The sequence below is a fragment of the Ranitomeya imitator genome, chromosome 4 (genome assembly GCF_032444005.1).
Source record: "Ranitomeya imitator isolate aRanImi1 chromosome 4, aRanImi1.pri, whole genome shotgun sequence".
NCBI classification, from domain to species: domain Eukaryota; kingdom Metazoa; phylum Chordata; class Amphibia; order Anura; family Dendrobatidae; genus Ranitomeya; species Ranitomeya imitator.
Genome location: NC_091285.1, coordinates 152,747,577 through 152,766,858, shown reverse-complemented (window position 1 = coordinate 152,766,858; position 19,282 = coordinate 152,747,577).

Below are 19,282 nucleotides of genomic sequence, written 5' to 3'. Positions count from 1 at the left end.
AGTAAAATAACATGCTCCATTTTTGTGATGTAAATTAGGCTGAATTTGCCAGCTGTGTTTGGCCATGACTGCTCCTTAGACTCCACAGGCTTTTCAAAAAATTACTTGAGCTAGCAGAAAAATGGAAAAAGCTGCAAATATTTGTACAACTATAAGTTTTTGTAAAACTTCAAATCTTTTTTTGATATCATTTTGCTATAAATTGTGATAAAAGATGCGGTTCACAGCGTTTTGTTGCCCACCTCAAATAGGTGGCTACTGCTGAAAAGGAAGCATCAAGCCTTACCACACACAGGGAGACTAGATGCCAGTACTTTTTGCCCACTTGTAGGCGAATCAACATACTATTCTTAATAGCAAGATTACTACCACATTGCATGATAAGCAAACAGATGATAGTCATTGTTACATGACCTTTCAATATACATGGTATATTCACATAGAAGAAAAAGAGTAATGCACAAAAGTACTATTAGCAATGAAAAAAATTACTTTGGTTTACAAAATGAGCATGTCATTTACTTTAACTACTGTAAACAGAGCTCTAACAAGGGGTAGGCAGGGTAGGCACCTGCCTAAGGCACTACTTCCTACCACCCTGAGGGGGGGCACACTTTGGAAAACAAAAAACCTTACATTGCTGAATGCCTGCAGCCACCCAACACCTTCCTCCTGCAGCAGGCATTCAACACACTGATGGCCAGGGTGCAGGCCCACAGGAACTGTAGCAGAATGCAGGCTACTACTGGCCTGAGCACTGAAGGAGTTGGTGCATGCAGGGCATGTCAGATGACAATGCTGGGAAGTCAGATGGTGCAATGCTGTGACATCATTGCGTCATCCAGCACGCACTGCTGGAACAGATACAAGAGGAGACGGGGGACACTGGATGGGGAGCATAGATTAGGTGAGTATATTTTAATCAAATGTGTATATTTGTAGTAATGAGTATATTTTAATATCTTATTTTACTTTGCCAATAAATGGGGACTATCGTAATAGGGGATAGATGTGGGGACATCATAAGGAGCTGGCTGTGAGGACATTATGAGCAGCTGGATGTGGGGACATTGTGAGGGGTTAGCTGTGGGGACATTACAAGAGGGGCTGTGGGGGACATCATATTATATGGGAGACTGAGGGGACATTATGCTGTATATAGAGGGCTGTGGTGGACACCATACTATATATATGGGGCAGTGATGACCATACTAAATAATGGGAGTTGTGGTGGACATCATACTGCATAGGGGTCTGTGGTCGACATCGTAGTGTATATTGTGGGGCTGTGCATATACTGCATGGGCAGCTGTGGTGACCATCATACCGTGTAATCTGACAGTGTGAGGAGGGAGGTACAGTTTGGAGAGGACATGGCGAGCATAGTGTGAAGGGGCAAAAAATGGATATGGAGAGGTGGCAGCGTGAAATGTGGGCACAGCATGGTGAGAGGTTAGCCTGGCGGGGAACAGTGTGGAGACATAGACAAAGTAAGTGAAAACAGTTGAGAGTGGACAGCCATGGTGTAGGTCATGGTTCATAAGGTCGGACGGTATGAACCATGAACAGTTGAGAGTGGACAGCCATGGTGTAGGTCATGGTTCATAAGGTCGGACGGTATGGCAGTTATAGCCGATATTGGCTGATAGTGTGGTGGTTATAGCTCATATGGGCAGATAATGTGGAGATCAAACACCACAGGAGGCTTATTTAGGGCATAGTATGGACAGATATCTTTATGCCGAGGGTATTTTAATGACACTTTAATTTTTAAGGGCACATAGTTGGGATTTGCTGCAGAAAAGCAGAGAAGAGGGAAGTCTGCATGGAAGAGCTGTGGATGCGAGAAATCATCATGGTGTCTGGCCAAGATGGAGACAAAACATAACAACTCAATCAGAGAAGATGTCACCTATAAGATACCTGGATGTAAATGTTTACTTGTTGATATTATGTCTCATCAGTACTGTGGTTCCACTCTGGTCCACAGACTGATAATGACTGATATCAACAACTCCCAGCATATCCTTACCATTTTTAAAGACATACTGGGAGTTGTAGGTTCATGAGATAAAAAAGGGCCTGTCTTAACATTACAACTGATTGAGGTACTAAGCTTAGTGATGTAGGCATGTACTTATGGTGGTTCTGGTGATGTATTCATCTACTGATTGTGGTTCTGGTGATGTATTAATGTACTGATAATGTTTCTGGTGATGTATTCATGTACAGATATTGGTTCTGGTGCTGCTGTATTCATGTACTGACTATGGTTCCGGTGATGCATTTATGTAGTGATGGGAGGTTCTGGTAATGCATTAATGTACTGATAGTGGTTCTGGTAATGTATTCATGTACTGATGGTAGCTCTTGTGCCATATTCATGTACCGATGGTGGTTTAGGTGACCTATTTATTTACTGATGGTAGTTCTTGTGCCCAATGTATGTTCTATTGATGTTTCTGATGTTCTATTTATATACGGATGATGGTTAATCTGGTAATGTATTCATCACCAAAACCATCATCAAATGAATTTGTCAAAAGAACCACAATCCGTACATTACTATGTCACCATAACTACTACGTGTACAGAAATGAGGCACCAGAACTGCCATCAGTTTTGTTGCAAACTGTATTTGTCATAAGACAGACGTAAAAAAAAATCAGATATATCCCTTTATCTATAAAGTTTCCAGCTTTTAGTTTCCATTAAGATGTCTGCCAATTGCTGGACACCTTAATTGACATGCTATATTAGTTTCCATGACTGTTCTTGGGTCTAACATATAAAGTATAGTTCATCAGGGATGAATATTGCTATTTGTTCCTTGTATTGTGTAAATCGTCTACAAACAACAAATGATTTTTTATCTAACTTTGAAAACACACTCTGTTGAGCCTCACCCCTAAAATACATCACTTTTTTTTAACTATTGTTGTTTTTGGGGGGTGAAAGAGGTAACAAATCTAGAGGTAGTGGTCATCAGCACAGGAGAAAAGGGGGCATTAGAGGACCTGCTGCCTTAGTCTCTGACCCATTCCTTTACTTTGAGGTTGAGGGTTTATTGAAGGAAGGGAGAGTACCATAGGTTTCATCTGTCTAGGGCATCAAAATAACTTTTCTCAGCCTTGATTGTAAATGCTGCTATTCTCCTGAATCTGGTGCCGCTTTTCTTTTATTCCTGTGCCTCTCCATTCCTGAGATATGGCCATCTCTTCCCTGTATATAAATCTGGTATTTGTAGCCAAGTGCATGTGATCCTTTACGCTTTTTACAGTTTGCAAGCAGCTGGCTAAAAAGCCTATATTTAAAGGGAGTCTATCAGCCGGTTTTTGCTACCTCACTTGAGAGCAGCATGATGTAGAGGCAGAGACCTTGGTTCCAGCGATGCATCACTTAATGGGTTACACACTGTCATTTTGATATAATTACTGTTTTATCACAGGAGATCCTCCAATTCTCTGAATGCTGAGCTCTGTATAAATAACTCACACTGCTGATTGACAGCTTTCTGCCTATGCACAGTGTACACATAAAGCTATTAGTTTTCAGGAAAGGTTATACAGAGTTCATCAAAGTGGAGGACTAGATAGCAGAAGGGTTTTTTTACGTTTACGTCCCTGGTTACCCGGGGACTTCGGCATCGTTGGTCGCTGGAGAGCTGTCTGTGTGACAGCTCTCCAGCGACCAAACAGCGACGCTGCAGCGATTGACATCATTGTCGGTATCGCTGCAGCATCGCTTAGTGTGACGGTGCCTTAACCTGTCGGACCGCTGTCCTTCCTGCATTGTTGGTGCTGTGTCTGCCGGCTGCAGGGCTCCGACAAATCTGAAGTGTCATAGTCAGCCGCTGATTGACAGAAGCTATAACCACATATAACAATGTCATTTGAGTTATGTTTTTTTTTTTTAATTCTACATGATGGAATATAGCAATTAGGAATGGTGGTACAAGTAGTGGATAGCCTTTTTAAGGTCTTTTATCTTACAGTAACATTATACTAAAAACTTCAGAGGCTCAAATGACAGTGAAAAAGCAGAAATGATGATTATATGAAGCTTAGATATTAAAAAAAAATGTCAGATAGTAAAGCAATACTAAATCCCATCAGCAAAGAAAATATCATTTCGTTGCAGTCTGCCAAGTAAGGATCTGCCTCGGAACTGCCTTTGGGAGGGAACATTTGGCCAAGTTATAACTGTGACATTTAAGGTCTTGTGTTTTACAAAGGTAAACGCTTTAGTGGCCACCTGAAACTTTTAGAAGGTTTTTTTTCTTAGAATACAATAATTAACTATGAGGAGTAGTAAAGAGGTGAGAAAGCAGCAACATGGAGTTTGTCTTTCGGATGCAATCTGTTGTGCAGACTTCACAAGCTCCTTACTCATCATTGGTCATGGGCAGATATTATCATATATCAACTTAGTTTAAGATTAGTAAATGTGTTCTACTGACAACACAGCAGTTCTGTTCATTCTGTTCAGGAGATTAAAAGGAAGAGCTGATCAACCATACAGGATACTGGAAACCGGTGGCTAACGATCCATCTGGCCAGGTGCAGACAGCATGAATTTTACTGACTATATTAACAAAACTGCGATTCAATCTTTTATCCCTCTTCGAGAGCCGAAACTTTTTTTTTTCCATCCCCATAACCATATGAGGGCTTGGGTTTTTTTTTTAGTTCTGAATTACACCAGTTTTTACATGATTCGTTGTTCATTAACCCCTTTACACCTATGAAGTATGGCTACGTCATAGGTCATGTTCTGGCATTTGATGCAGCCTCCGGCACTGAGCCTGCACCTTTTCAGGCACATGACAGCTGACTTGATCAGCTGTCATGTGCCCCTAACAGCCACGGGTGGAATTGCAATCCACCCGCAGCTGTTAACAATTTCTGACAGTGGCATTTAACATGGGAGCTGAAAGCATGTCACATACCCCACCCATCGGCGCCCCTTTCACATGATCGCAGAGCTCCAATGGGTTGGCATAACTGGGGGTCAGCAGAAGAACCCCATGTTTATCATTGCTGATCTGCTATGAATGCCGGCCCATGACCAGCGTTCATAGCAGATGATGATTTCTGTTACACATAGCAGGGCAGAAGCTGAAGTCCTACTATGTGTTGCACAAGCGAACAGAAAATTGCAGCTTCAAGACTCCTAAGGAGACTATTGAAGCAAGTAAAAAAAATGTTCACAAAATAAAAACGATAAAAAAAATAAAAAACACAAATATTTGGTATCTCTGTGTTCAGAAACGCCCGATCTATCAAAACCAGTATCACGTTTATTTGGTCACCGCTCATTGCAATAAAATGCAATAACAGGCAATCAAAACATCGTATCTACATCAAAATGGTATCAATAAAAATGTCAGCTCAGCATGTGCAAAAAAAAAGCAGTCACACAGCTACAGATCCCGAAAAATGGAGACGCTATGGGTCTCGGAAAATGTATCTGTGAACTCTTAAGGACCTGGAGAATCATAATGACAGGTAAAAAAAAAATTGTGGAATTGCACTTTTTTTCAATTTCACCTCACTTGGAGGTTTTTTTCAGATTTTCCAGTACTGTCTATGGTAAAATCAATGGTGTCATTCAAAAGTTCAACTCGTCCCACAAAAAAAAGCCCTCATACAGCTATACTGACAGAAGAATAAAAAAGTTATGGCTCTGGGAAGAAAGGGAGCAAAAAATAAGACCACAATAATGGAATTACCAAGGTCATCAAGGGGTTAAAAGTGACAAGCCAAGTTAATTGAGCAGGTTAGGACAATTAAGACGATTCCAAACTTGTCCAGTTATATTATTATTATGTTAGTTGTTATAAAACACTAAAATTTGGAAAAATGTCAATAATCCACATTCCAGCATTTAAATTCTTTATGCTAATTGTGTGCTCCAGTCACACTCTCTCAGAAAATAAATAATCATTGCTAATTTAATGACATTGGTGAGTGACAGATCTGGGCCTAGGGTTGTGAAACAGCTGGTTAAAAGAGGGGAAAGGTACATAAAACATGACTGGGAAAAAGCGAGATCATGGTGGAAGGGGGAATAGCCTTGGTGTTTGACGTGTACATTAGGTGGTAATGTTGCTTAAAGCTCTACTAAACAAACACTGGCTAGTCCTGTCCAAAGACAACCTACAACTTCTGTTACTGGATGCGCTACTCGACTCTCTTTCTTTGGCAGCCACAAAGCGGTACACTTTGCATATGAGGGCCAGAAAGAGCATGTGCTCCATTGGATGGCAAGTGCTGCATCAAATGGCCTCTCCTCCACTTCCTCCTCTTTAAAATCACACGCAGTACAGTCCACAGAGGTGGCACGCTAATTACCCTTTTTTTGCCCCGCGTCACAACTCTCCAACCGCCCAACTGACAGTGGGTACCCACTGATGGGCGAGTCTGCAAAGCTGTTCACACATTCTATTCTACGGGCATCAGAGGTCTGTTCCAAAGATTTACAGACTCAAGAGGAGGAAATCCGCACCGATGCCAGCATTTTTCCAGTTGGATCCGGGGCTGGACAAAGTACGGTCTGAGCTGAATCCAGACCCTCATCACTAAACGTTAACCCCCAGGGTTGTAGGTGATCCTTATGAGACTCAAATACCTGAGGGACATGCAGACTGTACTGTGCTGTCAGGGCAGGAAGAGGAGGAGGGTGACTCTCAGGCCAAGGAGTGGTAGAACAGAGAGGATGACAATGAGGTTGTAGATCCCGCTTGGTGTGAACCCAGAGGCATGCAGCTGTGCAGCTGTGCAGCTCCACAGAGGAGGTGGAGGAGAAGGAAGATGAGATTACATTGTGGCTTCCCGCGCAGACACAGAGAAATGCAACCTCTCTGCACTGCATCCTCAACCACAACTCTGGCTGTGGCCAGCAGCAGTAACAGATTTGCAGTTTGCAAGAGCAGCAAGATTGCCTAACCTGAGCTTTTTTTTGAGACCGCAAAGGATGACCCAACTCACGTTATCTGCCAACTTTGTAAAAAATGACTCAATAGAGGCCAAAATTCCAATAATTTGATTACTACATTCATGAACCGACACATGCGTGATCAACAACCATTAGGCTGGGGATCTCACTGAGCTAAAATTTGTCCTAGTGTGCTTTGCCCCATTAACCACATCTTCTGCTTCTTCTCTGACATTACCATGGCAAGTGTTCTCACACAGGTCTCCGGCCGCAGAACCTCCACTTGCTAAACCGCTATAGTCGGGGTGAGTGAGTCTGCTGCTAGGGAAGTGGACATGTCTGCTGTTTTTTACCGATCTAAGACACCGAGCAGACCACATCTTTCTCAATCCACCATAACATCTCCACCTGCACCTCACTCACAGTACAGCAGTTTCTCATGTTCACTCTACTCCACTGTGTCTCAGCACAGCAGCCAGCCCTCGGTCCCACAGTTATGGTCACGTAAAAGATTGTTTCTTCTATACATGCCAAAGCTAGTGTTAGAATATGTTTAGTTTGTGACTATATGCCATTTTCTTGTTGAGTTCTGGCTGCTGGTTTTTTTCCTCTGGTGCTGGGTTTATTTTGGGTCAGGTGTTTGTATCACTCTTTATTAACCAGCACCTGTCTCCCAGTCCTTGCTGGACAACAGTGTTAATCTGCTTGAGCTCTAGCTTGGTGTTTTGCTTTGCGTTCTGTGTGTATTGTTTGTGCAGTGCTGGTACCTCTGATTCTGCTAGCCTTAGCTTCTGTTTTCTATTGGTTTCTGCAGCCTTCTCTGTGTTTTCTATTAGGAGGTAACCCGTTTTTGTACCCAGTCCTTAGTTCTTTTAGGGAAGCCCTTCTCCATATCTATATGTCTTCGTTTGAGATTAACCTAGGATTGTCAGTGGGTCTATTCGCAAGGAATGGGTCGCCCACTCCATCGTAGGGTTTCAGTCTAGTCATAATGCAGGGTCAGTTTTCCCCCTTCTACCTTAGTCCTGTGTTGCAGATCCATAACAGTTTGTCCAGCCAGAAAGAAGTATATAAAACCCTCACGGATTTCTGCAATATGAACAGCGTTCAAGATCTTGCTCAGCGTCTGCAAGGGTTAACGTTGGAAGTTGCCAGCTTACAACAGCACGTGAGTAATTGCCCTGGAATCTGCTCTGAAGAACCTAAGCTGGGTTTGCCTGAATGTTTTTCTGATAAACGGCAGGAATTTTTTTTGTTTAAAAATGCATGTTTACTTTATTTTAGGTTTAGACCCAGGTCTTCAGGGACTGAATTACAGCGTGTGGGGATTATTATGTCATTATTGCGAGGTGAGCCGCAAGTTTGGGCATTTTCAATGCATCCGGGTGACCCTTGTTTGATGTCAGTAGAAGCGTTTTTTTTTTGTTATGTGGGTATTATATGATGATCCTAATATGGTCACTACAGCTGAGGCAGAACTCAGGCGGCTGAAACAGGGTTCTGGCGATGCTGAGAGATATTGTACCCAGTTCAGACAATGGTCTGCAGAGGTCAGCTGGAATGATTCAGCACTCAAGAGTTAGTTTTTAGCAGGTTTGAATGACAGGGTTAAAGATTTGCTCATTGCATATCCTGCATCTGCTACGCTGGAGGCTGGTATGCAATTAGCTATCCGGGTGGATAGAAGATTGAGAAGTAGACAGAATGAGGATAAGGTTTCAATTTTGCTGGAGAGCCCTGTTGACTGTGGAGAGCCGATGTAACTTGGGGCGATGTCCTCTCGTTCCCAGGAAAGGCAGAGAAGATTCTCTGAGGGCCAAGCCTTTATTGTGGTAAGGCTGACCATTTTCTTAAGCAATGTGAAGGGTGCATAAACAAGGAAAAGAGAAAAAAAGGTCAATCAGAATAACCCTCCCTTTCGCATTGCATTTTTACGGTCAGCAGGAGTTTCTTTTTCTGGTAGTTCTACCTGTCGTGGTCATTCGATTGATTTTCAAGTGATGGTGGACTGTGGTTCTGCACTTAATTTGATTGATCAAAAATTTCTAGACAAGTATATTCTGTACCTTTAACATGCCCTTTTCCTGTAGTGGCGATTGATAACACTCCTCTAGAGCATGGGTGCGTTTCTTGAAAGGTCACCGGGTTTCCACTCACTATGAATATGGAACACCAGGAATCTTTAGATTTGTCTGTATTTTATAAATTGCCTTTTCCAGTTGTCCTGGGGTAACCTTGTTTAAAAATGCACAATCCTGAACTGGACAGGTCGTCAAGTACGTTAAGATCATGGGGTCAGGAGTGTTATGGGAAATGTTGTGATGTACACATTGCTGCTGTTGTGAAAAATGAGCTACCTGAAGCCATTCAGGAATTCTGGAAAGTATTTTCAGAAGTGGAGTCACAAGCTCTACCACCTCATAGAGATTACGATTTCACTATCGAGTTCGTCCCAGGTGCTACTCTCCCTAAGAGTGGTTTATTTAATCTGACGATTCCCGAGAGGGAGGCCTTAAAGGAATACCTGCAGACTAGTCTTGCTTTAGGTCATATAAGACCCTCTAAGTCCTCTTTGGCTGTGGGGTTCTTTTTTGTAAAAAAAAAAATGGGGATTTTAGGCCGTGTCCGGATTTCAGGGAGCTTAATAAAATCGCTGTGCGCAATCCATATCCCTTGCTGCTAATTCCAGATTTGTTTAACCAATTAGTTGAAGCCAAGTGGTTCTCTAAGATCGATCTCCGTGGGGCATATAATTTGCTGCGGGTTAAAGCAGGTGATGAATGGAAGACAGACTTTAATACCCCGGAAGGTCATTTTGAGTGTCTAGTTATGCCTTCCGGCCTTACAAATGCTCCAGCGTTCTTTCAAAATTTCATTAACTACTAAAATGCTTGTGCACGCCCTCATCATCTCCCGCCTTGACTACTGCAACATCCTTTTCTGCGGCCTCCCTGCTAACACCCTTGCACCTCTCCAGTCCATTCTTAACTCTGCTGCACGACTAATTCATCTCTCTCCTCGCTACTCCTCTGCTTCCCCCCTCTGCAAATCTCTTCACTGGCTCCCATTCCCTCAGCGTATCCAGTTCAAATGACTAATACTGACCTACAAAGCCATCCACAACCTGTCTCCTCCATATATCTCTGAACTAATCTCCCAATATCTTCCCTCACGTGATCTCCGGGCCTCCCAAGACCTCCTTATCTCCTCCATACTTATTCGCTCCTCATCCAACCGCCTCCAAGACTTCTCCCGAATATCCCCCATCCTCTGGAATACTTTGCCCCAACACGTCCGACTATCAACCAAATTCGTATCCTTCAGACGGAACCTGAAAACCCATCTCTTCAGGAAAGCCTACAGCCTGCACTGACCCCGCTGCCGCCTCATCACTGCCGAAGCTACCGCCTCACCAACACCAGAGCTCCTGCAACCCTCAACCTACTGTTTCCTTCCCCATAATCCTGTAGAATGTAAGCCCGCAAGGGCAGGGTCCTCGCCCCTGTGTATCAGTCTGTCATTGTTAGTTTGTTTACTGTAAGTGATATCTGTAACTTGTATGTAACCCCTTCTCATGTAAAGCACCATGGAATCAATGGTGCTATATAAATAAATAATAATAATAATAATTAACGACATCCTGAGGCCGTTGATCCGTAGGAGTGTGATTGTTTATTTGGATGATATTTTGATCTATTCGCCCGATCTCGAGTCGCATTGGCAGAGAGTCCGTGAGGTTTTGCAGATTCTGAGAGAAAACACACTCTTTGCTAAACTGGAGAAATGTGAGTTTGCGGTACAGAAAATTAGTTTGTTTGGGTACTTTGGTTCAGGCGGTATTGGAGTGGCCTAGACCTGAATGCTTGAAGTCTATTCAGAGATTTTTGGGGTTTGCTAATTATTATAGAAAATTCATAAATTTTTCTGTTATTGCAAAACCCCTTATTGATCTGACTAAGAAGAGTTCCATTACTGTCCAATGGTCCCATGAGGCTGTTAAGGTTTTTGAGCATCTCAAGGAGAGGTTTAGCGCTGCTCCTGTTTTGATCCAGATAGATGAGACTAAACCCTTTCTGGTAGAGGTGGATGCCTCATCAGTAGGAGTGGGGGCTGTTCTGTCCCAGGAGGGAGAGCATGGGGTGCATCCCTGTGCTTTCTTTTCTAAGAAATTTTCAGAGGCGGAGCTCAACTACGATGTTGGGAACCGAGAATCGCTGGCTATTAAGCTTGCGTTTGAGCATTGGCAACATTTTTTTGAGGGTGCTAGACATCCTATACAAGTCTTTACTGATCATAAGAACCTGATCTATCTGGATGCTGCTAAACGTTTGAATGCCTTTCAATCTAGGTGGGCACTGTTTTTTGCCCGGTTCGATTTCTCTGTGACATATATCCCTGGGAAAAAAAATGTTAAAGCTGATGCTTTGTCTTGAAGTTTTTCCCCAGTGGTTAATACTGAAAAGGAAGAATCTATTCTACAGAGAGGGGTGGTGGTGGTAGCATTAGGTTCTGAGTTGGAAAACAGCATTCTTAAAGCCTAGGATGCAGCTACAACTAACATTCCGTATGGGAAATTATTTGTGCCTAAAGCCCTGAGAAGAGCTTTGTTTAAGGAATGTCATGAGTCTTTGTTTGGCGGGTCATCCAGGGATTACCGAAACAAGAAAGTCGATCGGTCGGAGTTTCCAGTGGCCGGGGTGGCTAAGAGAAATTGTCAAGTGGGTGCGTCAATGTACCGTGTGCGCTAGGTCTAAGGATTCTCATGCTCCGGGGGCAGGGTTGCTTTGCCCATTAGAGGTTCCTAGTTCACCATAGACGCATCTTGCAATGGATTTTATCACTGACCTGCCGGTCTCTGAGGGTTTTTCTGTAATCTGGGTTGTTGTGGACCAGTTTAGTAAGATGTGTGTGAGAACGCAAGAGGAACCCCAAAGGTGGACCTGCTGGACCGTGACAGCGAACCTTTCCAGTGCGAGTAGACCCGGTGGACCACCCCTATACAGGGAGCGTTAGGGGCAGGCCCAAGGGAGACTACTGCCACGGCAGCTAGTACCTAAAGGAGATGTACAGAAGTGGGAGTAACACGGCTGGAGTACAGGAATACAGGCTGGACATAGACGTTGGTATTAACGGCAGGAGAACAGGACACTAGGACAGGATTGGGAAGCAGACAGACAGATTAGGAAAAGACACGGAAGCAAGGATAATAAGACGTCCCTGGGAGACTGGCAGGACGGGAATGAGACACAGTCTGACTGGGAAGGTGAAGGCATGGCAGCGAGGACAACCAGGAGAAACTGGGAGACTGGCAGGAGAGGGTGGAGACACAGAGTAGCTGGAATGTTGAGGGCTTGAGGGCACGGCAGCGAGGACAATCAGGAGACACTGGAAGACCGGAACTATAAAGAAAACAAAGGAGAGAAGACAGGTGAGGAAAAACAAAGCAAGGAGGTAAACTAAGGGAAGCAGGCTAATAGAGCAGGCTGGGGGACGGAATGACCGAAGGACGTGGGGCCAGAATCAAATGTAATACACAAATGACCAACAGGCACCGCTGGGAGGAAGAGGCAGGCTGATAAGGAAAGCGGTGGCATACCTTCTGGGTCAGAGTCCTCCAGGAGCACAGAGTGGGGAAGGAGAAGCGGCCAGGATCAACGAGAGATGTGTGCACGCGCGCCGCAGAACCCAGTGTGCATGCGCCCGAGAAGAAGCAGGAGCCGGCCGTGCGAGAGGAGCAGAAGCCTGGGGAGCAGGAACACGCTGGGACGCCACAGAGCGGTGAGTATAGCGGGATACAGGTGGAGAAGCGAGCGGGAGCATGACAATGTGTCATCTGGTCCCGTTCAATAAATTGCCCTGCGCTAAGACACTTGCCAGGGTATTTGTGAAAGAGATTGTCAGACTCCATGGTGTTCCCACGGACATTGTCTCCGATAGGGGACCACAGTTTGTGGCTCACTTTTGGTGTGCCTTTTGGGTCAGACGTAAGGTTCATTTGTCATTTTCATCAGGCTATCATCCGCAGTCCAATGGACAGACCGAGAGGAAGAACCAGGACGTTGAGCAGTTTTTGAGATGTTTTGTAGCGGACAATCAGGAGATGTGGTTGGAATATCTACCATTAGCTGAGTTTGCTCTCAATAATCATAAGTCTTCTTCGGCTGGGTGTTCTCCTTTCTTTTGTTGTACTGGGAAGAATCCATCTTTCGGTCCTTTTTCTGGGATTGGGGCGGCAGTGCCTGAGAAGGAGAGTTTTTCTGGAAATTTGGAAAGGGTTTGGACCAGTGTGCACCATAATCTTAAACAGGCTAAAAGGAGGTCTAAGAAATATTTTGACAAGAGACAAAGGGAGGTAAGGTTTGTTGTTGGGGACATGGTTTGGTTGTCCTCTAGGAATCTGCGTTTGAAAATCCCTTCTAAAAAATTGGGGCCGAAGTTTGTAGGACCTTTCAAAGTGGTTCACATTGTCAACTCGGCAGCGGTGAGATTAGACATTCCTTCGTCCTGGAAAATTAATTCCGTTTTTTATGTATCTTTGCTGAAGAAGGTTGACTCGCCAGATAAGGTGGCTATGCCGTCTGCTCCTCCAATTGATGAGGACTGCGAATTTGAGATTTCACGCATTCTTGATTCCAGGTGGCATAGAGGAGGGTTACAGTATCTTGTGTCCAGGAAGGGTTTTGGTCCCGAGGACAATTCCTGGGTGAAAGCTGTGGACGTCTCAGCCTCAAGGTTAATTTAGGCTTTTCACAGGAGATTTCCGAATAAGGCCTGGCCTAGAGGATCCGGGGGATCCTCGTTAAAGGGGATGTACTGTTAGAATCTGTTAGGTTTGTGACTATCCGCCACTTTCTTGTGGAGTTCCAGCTGCTGGTCATTTTCCTCTGGTGCTGGGTTTGTCTTGGTTCAGGTGTTTGTATCATTCTTTATTAACGAGCACCTGCCTCCCAGTCCTTGCTGGACAACAGTGTTAATCTGCTCGAGCTCTAGCTTGGTGCTTTGCTTTGTGTTCTTTGTGTGTTATTTGTGCAGTGCTGGTACCTCTGTTTCTGCTAGCCTTAGTTTCTGTTTTCTATTGGTTTCTGCAACCTTCTCTGTCTTTTCTATTAGGAGGAGACCCGTTTTTGTACCCAGTCCTTAGTTCTTTTAGGGAACCCTTCTCCCTTATCTATATGTCTTCGTTTGAGATTAACCTAGGATTGTCGGTGGGTCTATTGGCAAGGAATGGGTCGCCACTCCATCGTAGGGTTTCAGCCTAGTCATAGTGCAGGGTCAGTTTTCCCCCTTCTACCTTAGTCCTGTGTTGCAGATCCATAACAGTTAGGAGCTTGAACTTCACCATCTCCAATCTGTTGGCCACAGAAATGCTGCCTTTCTGCCTATTGGAACAAACAGTTTCCAAAAGCTGACAGCCATTGCAGTCCCCCAGAACCAGTTGCCCAGTCACCATTAATTCTCTAAGAAAGCTGTACCTGCGCTACACCAGCATGTCTCAGACAACATCACCCGTTCCTTGAAAGAATCTATGTCTGACAGGATGCATTTCACCACCGACATCTGGATAAGCAAGCATGGCCAGGGGCATTACATGTTACTGATTGGGCACTGGGTGACTGTGGTGGCTGCGGCGGCAGAAGGCAAAGGGTCTGCTCCACAAGTCTTGGAATCCTCAAAGCTTGCGGGAAAAACCTCTATCTAACACTTCCTCCACTAGGGCCTCCACCTGCGACCTCTCTGTTGTCCATGGTTGGCAGGAGGGGATGGAGGAAGCATGGTTGAGTGTTACTCTGCCACCAACACACCATGGATTTGTACCTGATGGACACATGAGCGCCTTCTTGCTGCACTATCTGCAACATGATGCCTGTATTGTTAGGATTAGAAACAGTGCTGACTAGTGATGAGCGAGTGTACTCGTTGTTCGGGTTTTCCCGAGCACGCTCGGGTGACCTCCGAGTATTTGTTAGTGTTCGGAGATTAAGTTTTCATCACGGCAGCTGAATGATTTACAGCTACTAGACAGCTTAATTACATGTGAGGATTCCCTAGCAAAAAGGCAACCCCCACATCTACTAAGCCTGGCTAATGATGTTCTTCCTTCATTTTCGAAGATGACCATGACTTCAAGGTTATAAGAGAATTAGTAGTTGTGGGTCCGGAGGTGGCTGATGAGTCCAATCCAGGCCCTGAAGGTTCGCCCACATACTTGACATAAGGAAGCAGATGTGGTCAGTACACCAGATTCTACTTGTGCCTTGCGTACAGCGCGCTTTCTTTTTGCATCAAAGATTTCCCTATCTTCAGCTGCACGTGCTCCTGAGGTGATCCTGCCCCGCCAACCTGGACGATCCAGGGCAAGCTCTTCCCATTCATTGGTGTTGACTTCCAGGTTTTTGAGAGACACCTTAAGGCAGTATTTATAGCGCTTCTTCTGCCCCCCAACTGCTCGCTTTCCTTGGCACAGTTCTCCGTACAGCAGTTGTTTCGGTAGTCGGCTGTCAGGCATTCTGACCACATGTCCAGCCCACCTGGCTTGGACTTTCAGCAGGAGAGTGTAAATGCTGCAGAGCCCAGTTTGTTCCAGAATTGCTGTGTCTGAGACATTGTCTTGCCACCTGATGTGGAGGAGTCTGCGGAGGCAACTCATGTGGAAATGATTAAGCTGTTTAGCATGCCAGGTGTACACGGTCCAGGTCTCGCTAGCATAGAGAAGTGTGGTGAGGACCACCGCGCAGTAGACCTTTAGCTTGGTGGTAAGGCTGAGTCCCCTTCGTTCCCAGACGATCTCACTCAGTCTCCCAAAGGCGGCACTGGGACAGTGGTTGAAGTCATGACTTGCGCTTGACTTGGATTAAAGTGAGGAAGAGTTGCGCAGTTGTCAACCTCACTCTCTCGCCCGTAACTATCGAGCCCCAGCGGCAAGAAATAGGCGAGACAACTGGAGATAGGTCAGAGTGCAGTGGATGGCCAGCAGTGTCCTATATGTGCCTCACTGTGCCCTCTCAGCGCTCCACAACGCTGTGCTGGAAATCGCTTGTCTGTCCGTTGAATCTTGGTTTCTTCCGCACAGTCTGACATATCCAGTCTTCACATGCAAGGGTAGGCAAACCCTTGAAAATCACTGTAGGTCTCAAAAAAACCCAACAGCTACCCTCACCTGGTTTGCCCCGCCTGCCGAGGCGGTGTTCCGGGGTGTACCCGCTGCCGCATGCTAGCAGCTACTTGGAGGTACAGGTGAGAGTTGAGCATCAGATGAGGACCAAAGATGGAAGAGCTGTCCAAAAAGGACACGGCAAGCACTCCACCAGAGGTGCTACCTCTATCTAGATACCCCACAACCCAAGCCTGGCTAATAATTGTAAATCATTCAGCTGAGGCGATGAAAACTTAATCTCCGAAAACTAACAAATAGTCAGAGGTCGCCCGAGCGTGCTCGGGAAGACCCAAGCAACGAGTACACTTGCTCATCACTAGTGCTGACTAATTGGGTTGCCACTCTGTTAGATCCTAGGTACAAGATTAAATTTTGCCAGATGCTTCCCCCAGTAAAGGGATGTGCGCATGCTGGAGTATCAAAACAATGTTAAGAGTGGTTTTCCCAAAGATAGTAGTGAGGCACACAATGTGCACCGCAGTTCTAGACTTTAAACCCTGGGAACATCGAGCCGTTAATGGAAAAACATTAGCAGCAGCAGTGTAAATGGCAGAAGCAATTTCTCTGAGTCTTTTCATGCATTTTTTAGACCAGCCCATGCAACAGCAGAATAGAGTACAAGTCTGACACATAGTAAAAGACTGGAGAGGATGGTGCAGGAGTATCTGGAGCTCAATGACAATGCCATCAGGGGGGTTTGGACCACCTAACTTTCATTAAGACAAACAAGATGGATCTTCAATGACTTTTGCACCCCAGTTGCAGACTGGGCAGACTATGCGATAGTGTAGTTTTTAGTGTGCTGCATTGATCTCGCCTTATTGCAATCTTTGACACCTTTTTTGGCTTATGTGGCTGCTGTTGCTACTGCTGCTGTTCTTCCTAACAATTTTTTAAATGTAGAGACTCCAAGTTGAGTCTCCATCTGGTGGGTTGCCTATAGTGGAAGGCGTGTCAGAGCCCCTTTATAAAATTTTTACTGTGGGTCAATTGATGCCAGTTTTCCTGGTGTCTGACCCTAATTTGAGCTGTTTTGGCAGCATTTTGGACCACTGTAGGTGTTGTCTATGCGTTTGGTTTTGCCTCCCATTGAATTTAGTGGGGTTCAGTTATGTTCGAAGAACTTTTCTGAGTACATTGGGAAGTTTGCCATTCCAAACCTTGAAAGGTTTGCTCATCTCTATTCTGGACACAGTGCTTTCTTTTTTTTACCTGAACCATCTTTTCTGCTTCTTTTTGATATTTCCTCAGTGCCTGGTAGATGTTTTGACCAATTTGATTTTTTCTTTTGTTCCCATGCTTCTCCATTAATGAGATATGGCCCCTTCTTCCCTGTATATAAATCTATACGGAGTCTGTCAACAGGTCAACAGATTTTTGCTATCCCATTTGAGAGCATCATGATGTAGGGACAGAGACCTTGATTCCAGTGATGTCACTTACTGGGTTGCGTGCTGTGATATTGAATAAATAATTGTTTTATCACATGATATCTTCTAGTTCTCTGAATGCTGAGCTCTGTATAACCCCATCCACACCACTGATTGATAGCTTTCTCCCTATGCACAGTGTACACATAAAGCTGCCACTTAAAGGTTGTAAGGGTTACACAGAGTAAATGAATATGATGGACTACATGGTAGCAGATTTACTAGTCATTCAATGATAATTGGTTGATAAAACTGCAGCACGTTTTTTGAATGACTGCGTTCATTTTTAGTGTTTTTCATTTTGTCTTTTATACTTGGTGTGAAGACACGGGGGTCAATGGGTATTCTCATCCGCTGTCCCGAGACAGCGTGGACCAGAGTTCATCCAACTGAACGCCTGCTCTCTGTTCCTATGTGCATACTACTCAGACAACATAGCGTGAGGGTAAAACTGAGTGACAATACGTTATTGAACCCCTAAACAGACAATGACATATAGAACAGTACCAGCAAAATATCCACGATGGTGCACAATTACAAACCTACAGAGTCTCATCCTTCTGCTAACTCCCTGGGATTGGAACAGCTGCGACTTTGGGGCTTCCAGGTCCAACTACCCATACCAGTGGCACCACGCTTTTGGCAGGCACCCACAGAGAGGAGGTAGAAACGAGCATAGGAAGCTGACAGTCCATTGAGACACGTTGCCAGGTGACCGGATGGTCCCAACCTGGCTTCTCCAAATGTCTACATAGAGCCAGGTGACCGATGGATCCCAACCTGGTTTCCCCCAAACTATCCATGGTGCCAGGTGACTGGATGGTCCCAAACTGGCTTCTCTGGACCTCTCCATGGGGCCAGGTGGCCGAATAGTCCCAGTTTTGTGAAGTCTCTCTGATTCTTCTTGCAGAATGATAGAAATCCTTTTTATAGCCACATCTGTGCTTCAGGTCATCATCCTCAGACCAGGGAGGAGGTGGGATCAGTTTAACAGTCATTGAGTATTTAACCAATCTGCAGAGTATGTCCTTCACTGTTTGCAAGTCCACAAGCTATATGGACTCATACAATGGATAATCAATATATTAATTCATCTATTGTTCAATTACCGTATGTCCCGGTCTCGCAAAGATGGCAGACAATGAGTTATATCAAACAGCAACTCAAAAGTCAGCATCCATGCTCATACGATCTGTGTCTTGACCAACCAGAGAGAAACACAAATTCAATACTCAACATAAAGATAATAGCCTGTCAAGTAAGCATTGAACACATTTTTATACATTAAATTCTTGCAGATTTGCATATATGGACATACCCTGAATCTCATCTTTCGCATTATTCTTGGCCGGCTGTATATGCCACCGTATAATTCCAATCATTAAATCTACAGATTCATATGCTTTAGTCATGTCTATATGTATTTGGATATTGTAAATAATGTTTATTTATTGTATTATTTTGTAAATATTACCTGGCTCATTTTCTTTGTATATATTGTAATGACCGGTATAAATTTTCTCCTATGTTTTTGGATAGTTGCTATGTTTGTATCTAATGAACAATTCTCATATACTGTCTTTTCCTTTACAGTGACATTGTGATTTTTACCCTGGAAGGGTCTAAAACGTCATGTTATATAATTTAGTTGCTTATTCTCAAACTTCTTTGCATTTATGATCACTTTCATGTATGTTTATTAACCCCTTCCCGACCTGTGACACAGCGTATGCGTCATGAAAGTCGGTGCCAATCCGACCTG